Source organism: Microtus pennsylvanicus, chromosome 14, assembly GCF_037038515.1.
Source record: "Microtus pennsylvanicus isolate mMicPen1 chromosome 14, mMicPen1.hap1, whole genome shotgun sequence".
Lineage (NCBI taxonomy): Eukaryota > Metazoa > Chordata > Mammalia > Rodentia > Cricetidae > Microtus > Microtus pennsylvanicus.
The window spans coordinates 13329313-13353822 of NC_134592.1; the positions used below are offsets into that span (position 1 = coordinate 13329313).

Genomic DNA, 24510 nt, shown 5'->3' on the forward strand with positions numbered 1-24510 from the left:
CAAGCTTGAAGACTGAAGAACCTCCTGAAAATGTTTGCTTCCTCCTTCCTGTCAGAAACTCTGGAGAAAAAAGCTCTTAGTAGTCGAACTGACAGAATCTGAGCTGAAGTGATTGCTTAACGTTTATGTAAGTAGCGCTTTCCTGATTCTACGCGGTGTGGTCCAGGTTCTATGTCCTCATCACACCCAAATGCTGGGATCTTAACTCCCGGGATGATAGTGTTAGAAATAAAGTCTCTGGGGGAGGTGATGAAGTTCTGGAAGGTGAAGCCCTCAGGCATGGGACCAGTGCCTTTATAGGAGGGGCTCTGGAGAACGGCCTCCTTACAGCTATACTACAGGAACATGGCAAAGACAGAAAAACACAAAACAGCAGTAACAACAAAACCAGGTTAAATTAAAACCCCCCTGTAAGAACCTTGCCCTGCCACCAGGTTAAATTAAAATCCTCCTGTAAGAACCTGGCCCTGGCACCAGATTAAACTAAAATCCCCCTGTAAGAACCTGGCCCTGCTGGCTACTTGAGTTACGATGTCTAACACTGACACCTGGAATTTGACTCAACGGAGCCCAACCCCAATGGCCAGTCTCGAGAAAAAAAGTCTGTGCTGTAACACTTACTACTGAATGAGGTAGTAAAACATCTACCTGCTGATCCAAATATGGACGCCACACAAATGACCCACTCCTTGGTGGGGTGGTCCCCTCTGTGGGAATTCACAGACTACCTATCATCTTACAGCATATGTCATTAAGTCCTTTCTGCCTATTCATGTCTTGGTAAATTCTTTTACTGTCCACATCACACATAGCCAAGGTGACATCTATGAACTGGGAAGTGGGCCCTCACCAAAGCTGGTGACCCCTGGGTCTAAGACATCCTGGTACCCACAAGGACTAAGATACCTATCAGTCTGGAGTCAGAACCCTCACTGAATATGTTCCAATGTGGTGGAGATGTCTGTCTGAGTGATCCCTGGGTCCCAAGAGTCATTTCAATGGGTGTGCCCCCAAAGCAGCCAGCAGGCTTACTGGATTCCCCATGTGGTACCCAGAGTAGTATATTCTGATCCAAAAGGGAGAAGCTGGGGTTTTTAGTGGTGCTTGCCAAGTGCCTGGTACGGAATTGAAGGCCTTGCCTTTGGCAAAGTATGTTGGCTCAGAGCAAAGAAACTAATATGGCAGGATGAAATCACAGTTACTGCAGGCTGGGAACACCTTGGAACTTGGGAAAAGAGGGTGTGTTAATGGCACACTTCCCATAAGCCTATTAGTAGGAAAGGCCAACCTTCAGTCAGTAAAGCGGAAAGAATCTTGGCCCTAAAATCTACTTGAAGTCTATCAACCGCCTTGAATGACAAGTGGTGTAGAGCTCAGAAAGCCTGATCTGATCGACAGATGCCCATTCCACTCTGTGACCCTAGCCAAAGATGCAGACTTTCTGGGCTTTGCTGATGGCATCCTTGGTAGGCAGGTGATTGGCTCCAGGATTCCCATGGTTACAAAACCCCATGAACATAGAAGCCTCACATACAAATGCATAGTATTTTTTTATGACACACACCCTCCCATATATTTTAAATTGCCTCTAAATTATTTATAAACCTTAATATGATGTGAATGCCATTTAAGTCATTGTTATTCTGAGTGTTCAGCAAATAATAGCCTGAAAAAAACAGTGCATATTTGGTATAGATTGTACAAGTGGCCAACCTGAAGTGTGGAATCCATAGATACAGAGGCAGACCCCGAGTACTAAGGAGACTTTTCTCAACCCTGGATGAGTAGGTCTGAAAGGAATAGGGATATGTAGAAGACACAGAAGCTGACCTCCGAGGAGACAGAACTAATTCCCAGCCTGCCACAGGAGCACCTGCACCCAGCCAACGAAAATAGTTTCCAAGAAATAGGGTGGTCAGAGAACAAGACAAAGTTCCCAGAAAATCAAAAAGAATCAGCACTGACACAGAGTGGAGAAGAAGGCCAACAAACTCTACAAAAAGTAAAGAATGGGAAAACAGAGAAAAAGGTACACGGAGAAATACAGATCTATTTGGCAAGTTCTTAGAGATGGCAAATAGGTTCAAAAATGAAAGAATGGAAACCAGAATTATTTTAGTTTTAAAACAAATGTACTAGAATCCCTAAAATAAAGGAGTCCATGCTGTGTCCAAAACTATTCTCAGGGAATACATGCACACGAGGGATGAAAAAAAATTCCTAAAACTTTCTAGAAAAAGAACACAGAGAACAGATTTTCAACAAGGAACTGAGAATCAGAATTTTTATCTGCTGTGAAGTTTTCAAAATTCTGGAGGAAATTCCTGTAGATTCAGTGAGCATAGAATACTGGCATGCTCAGGTAGCCCCTGGTCCAAGAACTGAGTCCTAAGAGGCTCTCCTGGGAAACAGAGAGGGGAGCCCAGGTTGACCAGTCGGAGTGTTTTTCAGCCAGGTTTTCACTTATTGTAGACTGGCCTCAAACTCACTGTGTGATGAACCTTCAACTTCTGACCCTCCTGCCTCTACCATTACTGTCATGTTGCCTGCATGCCTGATTCATGCGATGTTGAGGATGGAACCCCGGGCTCTGTGCATGCTAGGCAAGCACTCCACCCACTGAGCTCCACCCCTGGGCTCTCTACCCATCCTGCCAGTCCCATACCGTGCGTTTCATCCTAGACAACGCCCTCCTTCCTGGAATGTGTTCTGTTCTCCTCTGTCTAGACAACGCCCTCCTTCCTGGAGTGTGTTCTGTTCTCCTCTGTCTAGACAACGCCCTCCTTCCTGGAGTGTGTTCTGTTCTCCTCTGTCTCCGTTGAGGTTTCTATTTCTGTGAAGAGACACCACAACCAAAAGCGAGACGTGGAACGGAAAGTATTTTGGCTTACAGTTCCAGAGGGAGAGTCCAACATGTCAGGGGAGGCGCAGCAGCAGGCAACTGGAGCGGGGAACTAAGGGGTCACATTTTCAACCACATCCAGAAAGGAGAGAGGGAGAGGAAGAGAGGGAGAGAGAGAGAGAGAGAGAGAGAGAGAGAGAGAGAGAGAGAGAGAGAACTAGAAATGAGGTGACACTATAAACCCCAGATCACGTCCGCAGTGACGCACTTCCTCCAGCAAGCCTCTACCCCCTAAAGGTTCCATAATCCCCCTCCCCAAACAGCACCACCAACAGGGACCAAGTGTTCAAACGTGGGAGGCAGCGGAGGACATTCTCGTTCAAACCACACGATCCCAGTGAAACATGGCAGGATGCTAAGACACTGATGGAAAACATACAAGCAAAGAGAACATTTCAGCTCCTTCTGTGTCTCCTGGTTTCGGGGCTTCAGATGTTTGCCTCTGGAGAACACATCCCAGTACACGGCTTACCCAGCTTTTGACACTTCTGTAGCAGTAAAAACGATGCCAGTGACACCTGATCCTTTCAAGTCTTTTGCCAAGCTACAGGCAATAGCTCCGGAGAGAACATGGGACAAGATACTCAAGGGAAGGACCCTGATGGCACATAGGCCCTAATGCAAGGTGAGTGACATGAAGGCTGAGACAGAAGTCAGGAGAAAGTCTGGGACATCAGTGGTCTCATCTCACAAAATATGAAGACAAGGGCACGGCCAAAGGACAATGGCAGATTTGCAGATTTGCAAAGTATCTGACAGAAGGGGCTGGAGGAGGTGGCTCAGGGATTAAGAGCACTTTCTGTTCTTGCATCTACATAGCATCTCACTACCATCCGTGACTCTACTTCCAGGCGATCTGGTGTTCTTTTCTGGCAAATACCAGGTATGCATGTGGTACCCGGACATACATACAAGCACGCACATGTAAAATAATAAAATGAATTAAGCTAAAAAAAACACAAAAGAACACACTTTCCACAAATAAAAGTAACTAGGAGAAGTGTGTGAAATAATATAGATGGGTCTGGACCGCTAGTATGGGGGCCAAGTCTTCCTGTTTTGAATTAGGATGCCCGTGGCAGGACAGATGGGGCTCTATCAGCCATGTGGACAGGGCTCTTAGTGTCTGCAGAAGGGGACTGGATTGCAGTGAGCGCATGAGTTCATCCGAGAAATGTTTCAGGACAGTGTAAGCATTCAATACGTAACAGGAGTTTATTGTATGCCTGTCTGCACAATTTTATTTATCATGTGAATGTGTTAATTAAAAAGTAATTTTAATACAAAGTAAAAAAATATACGCCAGGCAGAGCTATTTGAAGAAGCAAATGGAGTAGAGTATGTGGCTGAGGCCCCAGCGAGGGGGAGGATGTCTTGAGCCCAAGGGTTCAAAGCTCAGCCAGGCAACACAGTGAGCCCTGGTCTCACGGCAAGAACAGAAAGAGAGGGGCTGGCAATATGGCTCAGCGGGGAAAGGCACTTGCCACAACGCCTACCACCCGAGTTCAGTCTCCAGATTGAACTTCCACAGATGGAAGGCGGGAACTGATTCCTCCAAGTCACCCTCTGTCCACTGCATGCTCCTCCCCAACCCCAATAAATAAATAAAATCTAATTTAAAAATGACAGAAAGCTTGTATTGAGTCACAAACTGCGTGCTGCTGTTTTAGAGGCAGCTAAGCAGAATGAGGTTGCGGTGGGGGCGGGTGGACTGCAAGGCGAACATGGGGGAAGGCTGTGAAGAGTAAGCTTCTCAGAGAGGCTCGAGGGGGAGACGCTGCCCCTGTACTGTAGAGTGCAAACTGGAGGGTTCCCTTCACGGTGTGCCAACATAGCAGGGTTTGGGGCTGTTCTGCAAATGGAAAATAAGAGTAATCACCTCTGGGGGACCCCCTGCGCATTTCTGCAAACTGCACCAAGTGGAATCCACGCTTCTTACTGCTCTATAGGAAGGCAAACCCTGCAGAACCTTCCACCCTCAGGGGGTGAGGTGAGGTTACGGATGAGCGAGCTCCGAAGAGTCTGCTCCAGCTCCTACCCTGTGCCCAGCTCCTCCATGGAACCTTCATTAGGACAGGATTTGTCACGTCCTCTCCCCAGAACAGGGGCTGACAAAAATTTAACTGCCACAGGTAAGGTCTCCTGTGACAGACAATGGCTACCCACAGGCCTTACTCAGCTGCCTTGGGTCAGTCTGCTTCTAGGCTTTTGTTTCCGTTTCCCCAGAGACTGACCAATAAGGCCCTGGCGTGATGCCTGACTCAGTCCACAGTACTCTCTTGCTAACAAGCGGTTTCTGGGTTGTTTCTCCTGGTGCCAGCTACAGACTTCTCAAGACACAAGAAGGAAGGCTGGTGTTGTATGGAGAGTTGCAACACTGAAGTCTGCCACTCACTCAAGGTATGACATTCCCTACTTTCTCAATGATTCTATAGTTTCTCTGATAAATGTTTTGATCAAATGCCAGCCTGGGGACAGGTTCCATGTTTAAAGCTGGAGATTCAACAGGTACATGAGCAGGTATTGCCATCTATCGAAGCCCAGAGACCTGGCCTACAAGAGACTGCCATAGGTAAGAAAGAAGGTGGCACCCGAGCTGGGAAATGAAGCGGAGGCAAAGGAGGAACTTGTTCTAGGGAAAGCAACAGCACATGCTATGTCTCAACCCAAAAGAAGTTCTGAGGGCCAGGGTGCTGGTAGTGAGGAAGTTTCCAGAAAGCCAAATGGATGAGGTAAGAGACGCAGAGGTACAACATGGGGAAGAGCCTGAGACACTGAGAAAATTTTAGTTCAATAGGAAAGTTGGGCATTTTAAGAATCCATAATGGCAGAGGGGCTACCCTAGGCAACTCAGCGGTGTCAGGGGTTAGGGACCACTGAGTAAGGCCCAGGTTGACTCCTCTGTCCACTGCCTGGATTTTGGTTAGCTTCATTCTAAAACTCTTCATAGTCTCTATCCCCTCTCCCCGTGCACATCATGAATATAAAGTATGTGTGCACATCCCCAACACCCGGCACACATAGAGACACAAACACATACACACATACATTCACAGAGACACACATAGATACAAACATGTAAACACACACATAGACACACAGGCAGACTGACACACATATACACAGACAAACACCTGCATACACAGACATACACAAACACACACACACGTATATAGAGACACACAGTCAGACAGACAGACATAGAGATACACATATACATACAGAGACACACACATATATACAAACACAGAGAGACACACAGACATATACAGACACAGAGACACACAGACAGACAAACAGACATAGAGACACACATATACACACAAACACAGAGACACACACACACATACAGACATACAGAGACACACAGACACACAGAAACATAGATACAGAAATACATACACAGAGAGATGAACAGAGACACAGACAGACATGGATACACACAGAGACACACAGACACATAAACACACAGAGATATACGTACACACACAGAGAGACACACACTTGCACACAGACACACATGCACACAGACACACACACGCATGTGGGTGCACACACACACTCTTTGCCAGGACAAACTCTGAATGCTAGGATGAGGTCCTGGAACATTACTACCAAATCCATTCTGCATACGAACGAGTCTGTGTATCTCCCTTCAACCCTGGGCTCCAGCCCACCCTACCAGCCTGAGCCAAACCCAAGCAGGCCTGGTGGAGCACTATTCCCCCAGACTCAAACACAGGTTCTCACATTAGGGCCCTCCCTCACTCCCAAGGCTCACAGCAGCACCCCCTCCAGGAGCAGCTCAGAACCTCCTTCCCAGGATACAGGCAGGCTATGTACTTCTTGAGGTTCCCTCTGCTACAGCAATGCCCCAGTTCTCCAAGAGCTAGCTGTTTAGCCTGACTCCCCTGTCTGCACTCTCTCTGTGCCCTGGGCTCCAGCCCAGCACCAGCAAAGACGTGCTTGGCAGATACAGGCAGTGGGTGGGCACTTCCCAACATAAATAAGCTGACAGACAGCAAGCAGAGGTCTGCTGAGATGCAGCCCCCACCCCCAGGATCTCTGTCGCTTCCCTTCTGTGACTACTCTACCCAACGCCCCCTCAGCCATCTAGATTAGGGGGAGGCTGGCAGACTCACGATCCAAGAAGTACCTCAGTGAGCTCAGAGAAGCAGGTCAACCAGTGGGGCGGCTTGTTCTCTCCAGGTCGGCCCTGGAGACTTTCTGTTTTATGTAAAAACCGAACAATCTATAGACCCACCGCTCAGTACCTGCAGAAGGTCATGGGCTTGGTTCCAAATCTCCTTTCTCAGTTGACTGTGAACTGCTTATACCAAAAGGAAAAAATACCTTGATGAGAGTGGAGGCTGCCAGTGGCCATGGGAACCCAAGGTCTAGAGCCCTGGCCCTAAGGGATGAATGCCTCCCTTCCTGCTATTCCCCCTACAAACCTGGTTCTTGCGGGTTCAAGAAAGGGGAACCCCAAACATGCTCAACTCTAGTGGGGCACGACTCTGTCTAATTTGTCGAATCCATTTAGGGTCCCCAAGATGCAGCGCATAGCATGTGTTCAATGTGGGCTCCTTACCAACAGGACTGCCTCTTCCCCAAGGAGAGAAATTTGCTGCAAAATGTCATTTTACTTTATTTTATGTTTTTAATCAAAAAGAGACCAGGGCCGAGGATATGGGTTCTTTTCCTCCAGCCCCTCTCTCCACATCTGGCTAGACGTTAACAGCACACCTGAAGGCAGAGGTCCCAACGTCTCTGCCGGCCGGGTAACCTGCCTGGCCCCACTACTCAGCTGCTTTACTCACTGTAGAGACAAAGGGTTTTAAAGTGGCTTAAAGAAGCGTGTGCTCATTTTAGTTCACATTTCGAGAGCAGAGTCCATCGCGGTGGGGAAGGAGGTCACTTTGCATCTATATTCAGGGAACAGGGTGAGAGAGAGATGGATGCTGAAGCTCACTGTCTCTTTTTTTATACAGTCTGAGATGCCACCCATTGAACGGTGCTGCCCAGTCACGGTGGGCATTCCCACTTCCGTCGACTCAGTCACAGACATGCCCAAAGGTTCGTTTTCATGGTGACTCCAAATCCCACCAAAGAGAGAATCAAAATGAATGATTACACCTACCCCACTGAGACAGCAGCATCAGGCTGCTCTGACCCCATAGTAGACAAGGGTTTCAGGGTGCCTGGATTTCCTGGAGTCCCCATACTCCTCTTTGCTAGGTGGGGTCTCAAATCATCCACCAAAGAAGAAACAGGCCCGTTGAGGCAGGGCTAGTACCTACATGGTGCGTTCATGTCCTAGAGCTGCTAGACATGTTTAACTTTAGATATAGTGCCATGGGAACTTTGAGATTAGCTGGTCTCTAGACTCTGCCTCAGAACCAGGCCTTCTTTAGTGAGAGCCTAGGTATCAGCACTTTTCAATGGCTGCCTGTTAGAATGTTCTAGAATACTTCTGAGTTGAGTGCTCCCGTGCCTGAGCAGGATGCCTGCAGTACTGGGGCTCCTTCTTTCTTGCTAACTGAGACTTCTGTCTGCTGAAGGAAGTCCAGGGTTCCTCAGCAGCAGCCACTGTCCTCAGCAAGCCCATAGACGGATTTGGAAATCAAGAAAAAGTTAAATTCCCAGTCCTCAAGTCTCTAAGGACAGCCATTTGGGGCCACCATGGAGTCTACTGTGCAGCAACATTTTCCTTAAAGAGCCAGGCCATGTGTGGTTTTAGCAAGGCTGCTCCAGGCTCCTGTCTCCTAGAGTCCACCCACCCACCTCTGCTGCCTCGAGCCATCACAGTTCTTGCCCAGAATCCTGTGCTGCCCCCACCCCTTCTCCCATTCATCTATGCCCACTTCCTTGAGTTTCTTGCAGTTTCTAGAAAACATTGCAAAACTCCAGAGGACCCCTGTTCCCTATTTCTGGTTCCCCTAAGTGAGAAAACCTCCTTACATTATGGGATGAGCCAATCTAGGCAGACATTGGCTTGAGAACACAGCACCCCCCTCAGACATTCGCCTGTAATTGTGACAAGGTTTTTTTTTTCCATAGGTCCACCTCCTCCAAACCCACAAGCCCACAAGCAGATTGAATGTGGCCACACTACCCCACATGCCTCCATCAAACACATGGGGACACACCATCTTCTACCGTGCTCCTCAGCCAAGCACGTCCCAGCTCTAAGGCAAGGACTGGCATATTCAAGGACAAGAGCAGCAATCCTACAGAGTGGGGAATCTCCCAAGGGAGTCTCACATGGCCCCCAGAAGACAAGAGAAGCTGAAGACACACGGAAGTTCCCACATGCCTGAAACCGAGGAGAGGACACACACGTGTCACTTGGTGAAGAGAACCAAATGAACGGACAGTCCAAGCTCCTAGTCCATCCCCAAACACAGCTGCCCCTCAGCTACACCGAGGTCGAAGACACCCTAGCCAGTCAGGGGCTGCCAGAAGCCCTGGGGAAAATGACACATGCTGCTGAGGGAAGGGTAGCCTTGCAGACACACACTGTGCCCAAGCTGCCACCCACTCACTGTGCCAGGAGTTGGCAGTGGCCCCAAACAGATGCCAAAGCAGCACAAACTGTCTCCGTGGCTCCAAGCTGGCAGCGGCAAGAGCTATGCCTATCCTGGCAGAGGGATGAGGGGGCACAGGGCATTACTGGGACATTCACAAAGCCGACCCAGGCCTCAGGGTGAGACAGCACTGAACACTCATAGAACCTTCTAGCTGAGAGTTAGGGGACCTTAGACATACTGTCTGCTATAACGTGAGTGTCAAGCCAAATCCTAGCCAACAGTCCTGCTTGACGACGCAATCAAGTTAAGATGGGGTCATGCTGGATTAGAGTGGGGCCTGATCCAGACTCATGACATTATAAGGAAAAGAGATGGACGGTTGACCGGGGACACACAGGGAAAACGTGATGACGATAGGAGCAGAATAGCACTTCTATTAATCAAGGGTCAGCGAGGACTGCTGACCACCACCACAAACTGGGAAGAGGCAAAGAGTGGAGGGGGCTGTCCTCCCCTGGATCCAGCATGGAAAGCAGCCTGGCCAGCCTTGCTATGGGCTTCTAACCTCCATACTATGAGGCAGTTCATTGGTGTTCTTTTCAGCTTGGCTAGTGTACTTCTAGGGCGGGCTAGGGAGATAAACCTGGCTCCAGGCATAAGTGTGTGAAGGCCTGAGTCAGGTCACCAGAACATAAACATAAAGCCGGATACGATGCTGCCCGTGGGTAATCCCAGCGTTCCTGTGGGGAGGTGGAAAGAGGAGACTCCTGAGGCTGAGACCCAGCTGGTTTGGTACATACAACAGTGATCCACAGGCGGAAGGTGAATATTGACATCTAAGATTGTTATCTGATGTACATGCCGTGACACGAGCCTGCCCAAACTCATAGATACAAATACATACGCAAGAGTTAAAAAAGAGGGGGGAGGACCTAGGACTTACCACAGGGCAGGGAACCCTGACTGCTCTTTGGACTGGAGAGAGAGGGGGAGAGGAGTGGGGGGAAGGGGAGAGGGGTGGGAGGAGGGGGAGAAGAGTGGGAGGAGAGGGAGAAGAGTGGGAGGAGGGGGAGGGAAAGGGGAGGCTGAGAGGAGGTGGAAATTTGTTTTTTTTTCTTTATTCTTCTTTTATCAATAAAAAAATGTTAAAAAAAAAAAAGAGTTAAAAAAGAAAAACCTCCCCACGACTGGGAACAAGGGACCGCCAGAGTCACAGGCGAGCGCTCTCCCTATAGCATGGGAGCAGGTGTCCAAAGGTGACAGGTTTCCTACGATGCTGTCACAGGTAACTTGACAAGAGACCGCTCTGATCCTCATTGTAATCCCACTTCTTAGGAGGTGAGTGACCCAGAACTATCTCCCCATGAGGCCTCAGCCTGTTTCCTCATTTGTCATCTTGGGCCATCGTGAACGGGTTGAAGAAACAAGGTTCATGACAGGAATCCAGCTGAGAGGGGGCAGAATTTCTTCTAAAACACCAGGGGGTTTCTGCAGGAAAGGTCTCAGCACTCAAAGTCACAATGGCGTCACACCTCTGTAGCTCAGATTTTCTACTGTGTGTCTGTTTGGGACGATGTTTTGCTATACAGCCCAGGATGACCTCAGACGTGCAGCAATCGTCTTGATTCAGCCTCTCGAGGGCTTGGATTACAGGTGTGCACCACCAAGCCTGGCTCAGCCTGCATTCTCTGACTCAGAGGTGAGTAACGGAGAGAGCATTCCAAACACTCGTCTCTCACATTGCCAGAGGATATCTTCCTAAACAACACACCGTCGGTGTTGCTTCCCTACAATCCAGCCTTGGCCAGCTCTGGACAACTCTTCTTTTTGCTGTCAATGGCTGGACTTTAAGCTGAGTGACCTCCAGGACTCTGAAAGCCTTCAGTCTACAAGGCAAGCCCACAAACACAATTCACTTGGGTCTACAACCAAAGCCTTAGCTGGGATAGAAAAAAAAAAACAAGAAAAATAAGGGCAGTACTTAATGACTAATTAACTTCGCTAACTATTTAAAAAGAATTACTCTGGCAAATCCTAGTATCAGGGTCTTCCTAGTCTTTAAATCATTTATCATATGGTAATATTAAAATCGTAGGCTGGTTTCTCAAGAATGCATACAGCAAGCAGCTTAGCAGCTGCCAGGAAGCAGTCCTGAGACAGAGAATATGCCACCTTCAACTCCCCACCCTCTATGCCCTTCCTAGGGAACACATTATCTTTACAGCCCCAGGAGATAGCTCTCCCCACCATGGCACCCGGTGACTATCTGTAGCTTCGTGGACCAGGCAGGCCACCATCTTATATAGGAACCAATGTGTCTAGGGAGGCTGAATGAGCCATGAGGCCATGAAGATGCAGGGCTAATGCTACCATTACAGGGTGACTGTTATTTGCGTATCTGTTCAGAGGAGAAACAGAAAGTCAAAGCTGGGAGAATGGGGGGCATAGGAGACAGCAGTGCCCTGTGGTGGGGACAGAGAGCACCTGATCTTCCTCAGAGGAGTGGCTGGTTACCATTCCGTCCCCTCTCATGCAAACAGACTGAACATATTGCTTTGAATTCATGAAATGCCAATTTCATATCAAAACTCCTCTGTCGCCTGCAGCCATTGGTCTGTTGGGTTTTCTTGTTTGCCTTTCTGACACGGAGTCTCTGAGGACAGGGTTCAGGCAGCCCCTGTGAAAGACCCTGTCACGGAGCAGCTGTTAGTACAAAACAGATAAGGGGACCATAAAATCAGAACCTGGTTGGGGATGTGTGTCGCCAAAGACAGGGAGATCCAACAGAATGCCCATTCTCCATTGTCTTTTAGGGAAAATGAGAGAGGGCCTGTTAGGGCTCTGCTCTCAGAGACCAGCCAAAAGCCAAGGGAGACAGTTTTTAGCAAAGCCAGGACTGTCCCCAGTAAAGGACCTACAGAGAGGAGGCTCTGGGTGCTGGGAACGGATGGGGGCTTGCTCAATGATGCAGAGAAGGACTTAGAAGATTCAGGCTGGAAGAGGAGTATGGCCAGCAGTAGGGACCAGGAGGGCAGAAGGAAGTGGGAGGAGATGGGGGAAAGGGGGCAGTTCTGACTCCTCTCTCCATTAGCTGTGGTAGGCACAGTGCCCACTGCCCACAAAAACGTACTGTTTCTTGCAAATCAAAAGAAAAAATGTAACACTCCTATGCAAACGTGTGTGTGCGCATGTGCGCACACACACACACACACACACACAAGTTTTAGGGTAGGAGAAAGTGTTTTAATATAGCACATTAGAATATTCCTCCTTATATTAATGCATGTGTCACATAAATTAAACATGAATTACAACACACACGGTGGAGGGTGGAGAGAGAGAGAGAACCTGTATGAAGACAAAGTCTTCAGGCCCTAGAAGAGGACAGCTGTGACTGTCGGCTGAGGAAAAAGAGATGAAGAGCCAGGATGAGGAGGGTGGTTGGTACCAGGGCTGGACCAAGAGCTCTCTCACCTAAAAAGGTAGCACCCTGACCACAATGCAGATGTTTACAGCACTCCAGTGACATGGTCTGCCACATGCATCACCAAAGCTCTCCGTTGTAGCCCAAAATCGTGTTCCAAGTCCTTCTCCACTACCCTACTCAAAAGATGGAGTCTAACTGCTCTTTTTTCTCCAAGTACTAGGGACTTGTTTCTAAACATGTGTCAGAGGTGATGGCACACGACTTCTAAAACTATCTTCTGCCCCTACTCCAACCCCACCCCAGCACATCAGCTACCTGTGGGAAGCACAGATATCCTGCCTGCCCCGATGCTAAGGAACATAGAATGGCCACAGAGTGATGGAGGAGGAGGGTCCCCATCCACATGCTGACACCCCGCATCAGCCCTCATCTTGGACTGTGCACCTCTTCCAAGCCTAAGCACCAGGCCAGTGAATGAGGAGGCCTTTCAGATGGTTCCAGCCCCAGCCTCAGCCTGAGTATAATCTCTCACGGTGTCCTAGCAAGAACTACCTATCTGAACAAACCAGGCGCTTACTAGAGGCAAAACCCACCATTTTGGAGACATTTTCTTCAGGCAGAAATAAACACTCCCTAAGCCCTAGTTTTTCATCTGTGAAGCAGGAGCACTAGCAAAAATAACCACGTACTTTGTCAGTGGGTCCTGTTCTAGTTTCATTTGTGTTTCAATGACAAATACCCCAACAACAAGAGTTTTGAGAAGAAAGGCTTTGAGGTATAATTTCACATCAGAGCCCATCACTTCAAAGAAGTCAAAACAAGAACCCAAACAGCTAGTCATACTGCGTCTGATAGCTAATAGCAAACAGAGAATAAACAGATTTTTGCTTGCTTGCTCTTAGCTAGCCTTCTCTCTGTTCTGGACCCCATGCCTAGGGAATAGCGCTGCCCACAGTGGGCTGGGTATTCCCATGTCAATTAACAATCAAGGAAGTTCTCCAAAGGCGTGCCCATAGGCCAACCTGATCTCGGTAATTCCTCATGGAGACTCTTCTCTGGTGATTCTAGGCTATGTCAGGTTGCCAGTTTAACCAGCACAGCTCTGCACCCATGAGCAGCTATATAGAAAGTCTATGCCTTTCACCCATGGCCGTTATTGCCCTGTTTGCAGAGGAGGAAACAATGCTTGTAACAGCTATGGAGGTTGTCCAGGAAACGGACAGAGAGCGAGAGGATGGAGTTGGACTTAAACCCAGATCTGTGCAAGGCTTCAGCTTTCTCCCTGGGAACAGCTGCAGGCAACAGGTGCAGAGCCGTGGAAGGGGTTGTGACAGCGTGAAGAATCTTGCTGGGGAGCTGTCACTCCGAATGTGGGACTTCAGGTAGAGGAGCCGCCAGCCAAGTGGAAGGAAATCTAGGGAGTGGCTGGGAGCTTCTTGCCCAGAAAAAGCAGCTTATGAAAGACATTCAAAATGCCTTTCTATTTTCTTGCTCATTTATTTATTTAATTTTTCTGAGACAGAATCTCATGTATCCCAGACTGCCTTTAAACTCACTCTGTAGTCATAAGTGACCTTGAACTCCTAACCCTCCTCCCTCCACCTCCCCCGCACTGAGACTGAAGTCATGTTCCATCATGTGTAGCTAAAATAATCTTAACCATAGCCACCCTAAAAGCCTGCCTGACACTAACATGGGTTTTGCAACTGCCTTACTACCCTTAATTCTCTCAGGGTTTCTACCCCAAGAGGCTAGGATTTCAGTAACTCCGCTCTCCTTTCTCTAAAACAGGAATCGATAACGTTGGCAAACCGGCACCACTCAGAGACATGCAAACTGGTGCGCAGAACTGCAGCAGCCGACGGGCTCACCACAGAGATTGGCCAAGTTTGGGGATCATGGCCTAGGAAAGCTTTACCAACAATCCCTTCACGTTCTGAAGCACTGGGGATGGACACTGGGTGGGCAGAAGCTGTAGGTACAGCCGTGCCTGGTGAAGCCATGAGCTTTGACTGTAGTCAGCTGTCAGTACAGACACCCACTGCTCCCACACTTGGGAGGATGTATCTGAGAAGGTACAAGGCAGTACAGAGATCCAGGCCACTGAGAAATCCCAGCTGAGAGGCTACAAAGCCTAGCACCTTTCGCTCAGTCATACGCTGTGTGCAACAATTGCTGAAGGCATGATTCAAATTTGTCCCAGGTACTGGGGATCCAGAGAACAGGGACTCGGAGAAGGAAGGTAGCCTTTGAGGGTGATGACCAGAAATAATTCAGGCAGATATCAAGGTTGGTGTAGGGGCTCTGACAGCCAGGGTGCAAGGCTGCGCCAAAACCCAATGATGCAACCTGAGACACTCCCCACCCCCAGATCTACAACACAGGGCACAAACCCATCTTTTCTCAGACACAGGGATTCTGGCATCCAGTTCTGCTTTGATAACTGGTTCTTCTCTTTGCTCTCATTAAAGATCCATATGAGCTTCAGAAACCAAGGGGCAAATACGGGGTCAGCGAGCCCGAGATTTGGGGTAAGTTCCACGAGGAAGGAAAGGAATGGGAATTTCAGAACGCATGGGCAGTATGGTCACGTGAGCACAGCTGCCTATTTTCAGGAGGACACAAATGAGCTCTGTATCCTAGCCACCCTCAACAACCATGGCGGCTGCAGAGTGACTGGGTCCCCTCCTATTCATAGTAAACTTGAGCTGGTTTCTCCCTATCTCTGGTCTTTAGCTTGTTGAGCGCCTGTGGTTGATTATGGCCGTATTCCTTTCTCTAGGTTGACAGCGGGGGTGGGAACCCTACAGAGGGCACCTCTGTACACGCCTGCTATTCTTGGCATGGCAAGGTTGTCAACCTGTCTTGAAGAAGCCTCTCTTCCAGGGCCCTACTCCCCAGAAAATGCCAAGTGATTTGTACACTGGCTAGTAGGGGAGACTTTTGGGGGGGAGATGAAAATAAGTAGTTGAGTGTAACCACCTGTGATCCTGGGAAATAATTCTTCCTGTCCCAACTTTTCAGCCAGCTCTGCGAAAGTCACCCACCCCGCTGAGCACGGTCTACTTCAAATCATTTGCTTACTTAATAGCTGTGGACACTGACCCTCTCTTTGCACTGTCCGTAGCCACCGCCAGTGCAAAGCTCCAGGATGCTGGTGGCCTGGATTCTCTCAACTGTGGATGTGGGTCCAGGAGGCCGTTTTCAGGCCAGAAGCATCCTGAATGCATTTGCAAAGACACGGGGAGCCCCATGGCTCAGTGAATCAGACTGGGACACTGCCCACTCCATTTCCTGCTGGCCAATGTCCACAAGAGTTGGGCAGTCAGGGCTGCAGCCAGCGTCTACCTGGCTTTCGCTGCAAACCCCAGCAAGGTCAATGGAGGCAGAGTCTGGACAGCAGGACCTTCCTGGAAGATCAGCCAATGGGAACAAACAGTGCAAGAGAGGAGCAGTGCTGATGATCACAGCTGACAGGCAAGTCCACTGCTGTGTGATGGATTTCCTTCAACATTCCACACGTCTTTGCTGTTCTGTACTTAGACTGCAGAAAATCAAGGATTGGGAACACCATCCATTGTTGTAAAACCCACACTCTTCCTCAAATACCTCTTATGGCTCCCTATCACCTATAAGATAGCGAATACCCTTTCAATTGGCATTCAAGACCCACTTCCATGAACACAGGACTGTCCCCTCCCCCAGCCCCAAGGCCTCACTACTTCCTTGCAGTGCAGCCTTGGCCCAGCACTACAGCCTACAGTATACTTGCCCCTCCCCCCAGCCCTGAGGCCTCACTATTTTCACTCTCACCATTCTTCCAACCAGAAACGCCCTTTCCACCTCCTCTCTGCCTGACAGACTTGAGCTCATCTCTCATCCTCCCCAGACAGCCTATACTCCCCATCTCGGCCCGCTCCAGGCATCCCAGCCATTCAAGCTACAGGTAATTACATATCAGGTTTTTCCAAATGGTCCCTGGGTTTGTTGAAAGGAGACATCACCTCATTTGCCTTCATCCTTCATAGCATTGGGCCTCTGGCCTTTCAGCACAAGCAAGGAGAATGCACCCAGACAAGACCAGTGCTAGGAATGTCCATCTGATGCAGCTCCACTCGTCCTGGGTGTGTCGACAAAGGATTCTAATTTGACATACCACAGAGACACACGTCCACCCCTGCTTTCTGCACCACCACACATAACAGCCAGGATACAGAACCAGCTCAGAAGCCTCTCACCTAAGGGAAGGGTCAAGAAATCAGAATTCTATTCCACCATAAAGAATGAAATTGCATCATTTGCAGGAAAATGGATGTTACTGGAGATCATTAAGTTAAGGGGAATAAGCCAGACTCAGGAAGACAAATCTCACACACTTTCTTTCTTATGCGGAATCTCGAGATAAGTGCACACACACACACACACACACACACACACGTAGCATCAAAGTATACATGGGACTACCGTGAGGAGAGGTGGAGTGAGAGAGAAAGAAGAAAGACAAGAGAAGGAACTGGGAGTTAAGACTATGAACAGAACACATGATGTACATGCATGAAACTGTCATAATAAAACCCAGCAATATATTCAGTAAATAAATACAATAAGGGGCTGAGGTAATGACTCAGTCAGCGAAGTACTTGTTGAGCTGGTATGGGGACACAACTGGATCCCTAGCAGTCATAGAAAAGCCAGCGTGATGGCACAGACCTGTAATCCCTGTGTTGGGGATGCAGAGACAGGTAGCTTCCTGGAGCTCACTGGTCAGCCAGACTAGCCTAGTTTCCTCATGAGAGAGATATGTCCCGAAACACAAGGTGGGCAGCTTCTGAAGAAAGACTCCTGAGGCTGTTGTCTGGCCTCCACTCACACACACACACACACACACACACACACACACACACACACACATTCTTAAGTTAAGGAAAAGCATGGGCATGAGGTGGAGTGGAAGGGTCAGATGTGTCTGTGGCCTTTTGGGGGATGGTCCGCTGCTGAATGGGTAGGCTAGCTTCCAGGCTCCAAACCCTAGTTCCATGTGATAGCCACACGCTCCATCCCAAAGACTCCACCTTCCCAATCACAAGCTCAGATCACCTCTGAGTTCAGTCTCTGACAGGGTCACCAAGTAGTGAGTCTGAGTGTTGATTAGTTGCTCAGTCAAGGCCCCAGAAGGGTCCCTTGTGACGAATGAACTGTGGGAGCTCGTTCTTGGTCAGAGAAGACAAAAGAAGCCAGAGAGATACCCTGATGACCTGTATGAAAACCAGAGACGGCTGACTTAAAACTTCAGACTATATCCAGGCTAACGCAATATCACGGCTATAGCAAGTGATCTGTGAGTGTGGGAAGGAGAGCGAGGATGGGACCGCCGGGGTCTAAGGTAGCTGAAGAGACAGTCTAGCCCAAGAGAGACACAATCTATTTCTAGAAACTCCTGCTGAAAGACACTGCTAGAACCACATTGGCAGTCCAGCCCTGTACCCAGTACCGATGAGTCATCCTATAACACCATGCCGGAAATTAGAGAGCCACTTTGAAGTCAGCTTCAGCTGGGATGATGACCCCAGAAGTTGAGGCTCATCCCCAGGGTGGAAGAGAAAAGGTTCTGTGGATTTTCCAACAGTGGGGTAGAAGATGGCACTTCTTGTAAGATAAGCCTACCGCCCAGGCCCAAGGTTCTCAGAGGGCACACCTGGGCAAATGGGTAGATTGAAGCCTGGCCGAGAGGCCAAGAGGCTAGAAAGGAGTGGGAGAGCAGCTGAGACCCAAGACCAGATGGTGCAGGGATCTACGGGGACACAGCCAGCACTGGCACTCCCTGAGTCCACCGAGTGTCCCACAGATGTCTGTAGTGGGCAGAGAGAGAGCAGGGAGAATGGCTGTGAGGGAACCAGCGCAAGGGTCGCAGAGGTGTGGCGGGATGATCCCATGCAGGGGAGGTTGTCCCTGGAGGAACATTTGGGGCAGAAATGGCCTCTAGTGACCACTCCTGTGACAGGCAACAGCCTGGAGTTTCATAGCGCCCAAGATGACACTGACCTGGAAACTGTGTTAGAAACAACACAGTCGGTCCCTCAGAGGTTCCGATTCAACAGATGTGCGGCAAAGCCAAATAATCTGCATTTTAATAAGCACTCCGGAGCCTGCATAGACCGGATACCTGATCCCATTTCAAAAACGACTGGGCAGGGACAGCCTGCTGGCCTAGATGGCTAGAGAAGCAAGTGGAGAACCAGAGTGGAGTGCTGGCTCTTCCCGGGGCACCTAGGGGAGAGAAGCAGGGCTCACAAGCACACCACTGACTGCCCCCAGGGCCACTTGCTCTCACCAACCTGCCTCCAGGTCCTGTGTGACAGCTAAGCCCTCCAGGCTTTAGATGGCTTCCCTGACAAAGGGGAGGGGCGATGTCCCAGGCTCACAGGGGCAGTAGCAGGACACAACACACAGAAGCTCTATGTGTCTACCATGGTAGCCTCGCCATCAAACAGGGTCTGTGCATACTAGGTGATGGTAAAACCACTGACAACTGGCAAGTGTCTGAGCGGAAGAAGATGGCGTGGTCCAGACTTCAGGCTGGAGTGGGGCACATCACTGGTGAGGCAATCAATGGTGCCAGGCCCACACAGATGGACACTGTAGCTCCAGGAGGTGCCACGGGGGTGTCCTCCAGCAGGCCTGAGTGTCAAAACTGCACCCACAGGGACTTTCTGGACAGAGGCGATGTTGATCTTGCGGTACGAGTGACGGAGGAGCAGCCTCCAGCTCTCCCTTTCAGAAAGCAGGTGGATTTTTCCACTCTTGTCTCAGACGGAAGGCCCGGGATGTCGGTTTTGCACGTCTCTGTCTCCGTTCAGATTTTAGCACCAAAGAGCAGGGCTTACTGTTTTAGAAGTAGTCAATAAAGCAAGCGAAAGGGAAGACCCTACATTCACAAATCATTTTAAGCTCGCGTGTGATGCTTTCCTTAAAAACCCAAGCGCTGTCATTTTTCCACCATTAAAAGACAATGACCATCATGATCATCCACTTTCTGAATTAAGGAAGTCAGAGAACCCCAAGTGGGCGGAGATGTGTCAAAGCCAATCTGGACCCCACTGGCTTCTCTGCAGCTGGGTGGAGCATGTGGCATCGGTGAATCCCCAGATTATATTAGCAGATCCAGGCCGAGAATGGGGGCTGATGGGAAAACGCTCTGGGCATTCCCTGCTTGCTTCTTAGCTTCCTGATGCTAAATGAGGCGCACACAGCAGCTCGTGGCAGATCAAATTATTAAGAAACAAAACCCACTAGGGAATCCATTGACCCTCATAAACACCACCACCTCCTGACCTTGAGATTCGGGTTTCCATCACACCAATGCATCAAGTACTAATACACACCTCTCTAACAGGAGGTGCTTGAGCAGATACGGCCTTTAACCCCAGAAAACCACGGTCATCTGTCTTAATAGTCACACATACTAGAAATCTCACTGAGGCTACCAAGCACCCATCTGTTCTCTCAAAGTTTGGACTCTCTGGGTCTTACTGGGAACAAGCACTGGGAAGCCTCACTTATGAATAAGAACTCCATGCTTAGCACCAGGAGGCTGCTGGTATGGTACAGATCACAGATGAATCACCACCAAGTTTTCTAACTCATTCTGTTGCCTCCCCCACCTACCCCCATGAATCACCTATCATGAAACTTAAGGCTTTTGGCACCAGAGATTGGCAGTGCAAAGAGGTGGAAGGGGCGGGGGTTCTATTTGCTAAGACATCACTAGGAAGACATAGGCAAAGCTGACATTGGAACTGGACATTCAGCTGCTAGAGAAAATAACCAGGACAAGTTTCATTCCTAGAATGTGAAGCCATGTAGCCAGCTACTACGTGTTCAATGACCTCTCTTTATTCTCCATAAATTGTGGGCTGCAAATACGACCTGGAAGTCTTGGGTCCTGGGAAGGGCTGATCTGAAGAAGTTCTGCAAACCCAGGAGCAAAGAGCGTTAGGACCATAGCCTGGCTGAGCCTCCAAGGCCATCTTAGACTTCCACCCCACAGGCATCCTGAACCCCTTCAGAACCCACACACTCTTAAGTCCTGAGCCTCCTCAGCACTGGGAGTGAACTTTAAAATCCTCACATCTATCCCCTGCTTGTGCTATTTGGGAGGATTAGCTCGCTGGCACCCTGGGGTGGGGGAGGAAAAACCGACCTTTGAAAGTGTCTGTTATGCAACTTTGATTCTGTGTCCCTTGTCAGCAGGTATGGGCTTGAGGTGTCTTCTAAAGGGACTGGGGTGTCATCCTGCCTATCACTTCCCACGGCACCCCAGGGGCATATGGAACCTGATGGAGTTATTTTAGCTCTCCCCGAAGAACGGCTAACACCAACCTTTTCCAGGTCACACCTGGCTTAGTTCTGACCCTCTTTGGGGACACATGTATTCGATTTTATGTGCTTAAAAGAAATCTGATGTCCTTTTTCTTTCTTTTTTTTTAAAAAAAAAAGTACAATGCAAGAGTTCTATCAATAGCTGAATCACTCCATATGGTCTCCACGTCAAATCTTCCATAAGCTTTTTTTAGTACAGTGGCATTATTTAAAACTTTGGGAGGAAGGACGCACTTTGGTTAGCAGACACTCTGCGGCAGCAGAGGACAGAAGTGACGGTGTGGGGTGGCTTAAACCCTTGCAGGGCGCTCAGTATCACGCCCGGCTGTGCCACTTTGATACCTCTGTAAGTTCTGAAGGGTTATCAGCTCTTAGAGCGCAGCTTCCTCATCTAACACACAAGGTGGACAATAACCACTCCGTAAGGGACAAGATGCTTCGGGTCAGGTGGCTGCTTTCTCTCGCTCTAGGTGAAAGTGACTTCACAGGAGGCCTTGACCCTCCCCCTCCCCCTGCCCCAGACAACATGCTACCTACCTACCAGACACAGGAGGACTGACTGCAGGAAGAAGCTGGCGGAGGTCCCCAGCTACTGTTCCCTGCCACTTTGAACCTTCCACTGAGTTCAGGGCTCTAATTAAGTACTTTCCATTTTCAAAACAAACGCAAGCAGTAATTACAATCTTCCCTCCTTACCTTCCAGGAATAGCCTGAGAACGAGGCAAAATCCCTAAGTCCCTTGACTTTGAAGCTCTGCAGCTAGGACGTCATGTTCTTCCTACCCCACTGACCCAAATTATATAACCCTTCTTGTGTCTCCTGCCACATGGATCCCAGAGAGGGTCACGGCTCATTCCAATGTTCTCGGATGTGTTCAAGCGAAGCCCCTGAGGGAAACAGGTACGTGTCTTTCAGGATAGGAGTTCCGTCGTGTACGCAGGGCACTGAGGCTTGACCTAAGCCAACAAAACACGTCTTTCAAAGTGACCGGGTCTTCATTGTATCTACGGATGTCTAATTGAATGCGTTACATAATCTGGGTGTACACAGCATTCTGGATCTATTAATAACCAGCTGTGGGCAAACTCTAAGGATTCTTCGAGTTCAGAGTTGAAAGATACCGGTTGTTACTAACCATACACATTTATATGCAAACATAAAGCCCCGTCATACAGAGCGGAGCCCAGACCCAGAGAGTGGGAGTAAACTGTCCCAAAGCACGAAGTCATGTTAACAAGCAGGAGAGCTAGTTTCCCAGCCACTTCCTTTTCTCGAACACCTTCTATGGTCTGTCCATGCAACTATCCTTAGTGACAATCACTGTATAGAATGGAACACCTCAGAGACCCCACCGTGCTGAACATGTCCCACCATCAAAGCCAACAGCCTCACTCCCAATCCAACAGGGTAAGCCCACAGAGGAATCACCTTTTCCTTGTTATTTATTTATGCACCCTTCATAGCCTTCGCCCTCCCACAGAAATCTAGGCACCTCAGATGCATCTTAGCCAGAGGCCAGCCTAGGTACTGTGTGGAAGAATTCAGGTTTTGAGACCTTCTAGAGAGAGAGTGGGTTTCACCAAGCAAAACTGAAAAGGAGGAAATCTATTCTGCATTGTTCATTTTCAGGGCGTTGTGCATGTGTGTGCAGGGGAAAGCCCCAAAGATGTGAGAAAACTGATGGATTAAAAATTAAATATCAGAATGGGGATCAATGGTGTATCGTGTAACCCAGTTTTGGGTGCTAGCAGTATGATATATGATCCAAAAATCGTTATTTCATAATTACGTTGTCATCTTCAGGAGCAACTTAATGAAGATAGTTTCTCTGTATCCATTTTTTATTCAAAACTGTACCCATTAATCACGAGGACCTAAAACACACAATTCTGGGAGATTAATACCACCACCAAGAAGCATTGTTTTCTCTTCAACAACCCCATGAGCATGCCAAAAAGAAAGGAAGCTTCTTTTCTGGCTTCGTGAGTTTCAAATGGCCACCAAACCCTGCTGGGCACAGAGTTTCGGGGAAAAGGTGGCATGTGTCCGTTTGACTTGGGATTCGGTACTGCTTTAAAAGGCTCATTAATCTACAACTTTAAAAGACTGGCGACAACCCATTAACGGCCCATAGGTCAACTTGAGGCATTCAGCTCTAATAAGAGGCCCCAAATAAAATAAAATTAAGTGAGGGTCTGAACGCCCTCGCTGGCCACCTTTCTCCTCACAGTCTCTATGAGAGCACTCGGCGGACTCCGCCTGGTACTAACATAATCGCCAGAGAGAAGAGGCAGGAGACCAAACCATTCCCGACTGGTTACTCGCTGATGGCTCAGGCTTGGATTCACTTACAAAATGTAGCTGATTTTTTTTTCCAGAGGGCAGCAAGGCTTGTTAGCCATGCTGCTTCCCAGCCCGCTGTGTGTCAAGGTGATACATTGAATTTGATCAGTTCAAGCAGCCAAAGCCATCTCTCCAATTGAAATGCCTAACCTATTCCATAACCCCAGTCTGGCAACTTGGAACGTTTTATAGCCACTATGTTTTGGCCCAATAAATAATCCACTGAAGCAGGGGCATCACCTCCTTTGGCTGAACCTGACTGGCATTGCTCTTTGAGCACCAAATCCTCTTCTTGGAAATCAACAATCTATTCAGTTCCTATGTCTGTGACAGATGGGCCTCCCAAAGCCTAGTTTAGGCTTGTGACCCGCTAGTTCTCGGACCCAGAGTCCCGGACCTTGGAGGGATCTGAGACATTCAACCCAGCCCAGATTCTTCTGTTAACACAGACACTGAGGTCCCTGGGGCAAAGGGTCTTCCCCTGCGCAACACCATCACTTTCCACATGGAGGTGACAGGTGACTTAAATACTCAACACCTTAAACAGATGTTCAGACAAAGACCAAACGATTTCCCATGGCCTCCTTGGTTAGGATTGCCTACATGCACTTAGGGAAAGAGTCACAGGCTGCATGTCAGGGAGGCTGGGCAAGCAGAGAGCCTCATGTCTGTGTCAAGGCCTGTCCCATCTCCCTCTGGGCCCAGAAGTGTAAAGTTCTGCTGACACACAGATCCACGGCAACTATGAGTCAGGACCCAGGTGGCCTCTGCCTTCTGGCCATACGGAATCAGCCCCCAGCTCCTGCAAATTCGCTATCTCTAATATTTGCACAACCAGCCCAGGTGCTGCTGCTGCTGGGTCTTGCCCAGGAGAAAGTCTAAGGATGCCCAGTGAGGCTGAACTTGCTTGCGCACCCAGCACAGAAAAA

The 24510-nt window shown here is 49.0% G+C and overlaps 1 protein-coding gene across 2 annotated transcripts in view; it reads right to left on the reverse strand.

Annotated features, from left to right (window-relative positions):
- The window catches only part of Tunar (transmembrane neural differentiation associated intracellular calcium regulator), a 47262-nt gene that overhangs the window by 21155 nt on the left and 1597 nt on the right, over window positions 1–24510 (reverse strand). The window lies entirely within an intron of this gene.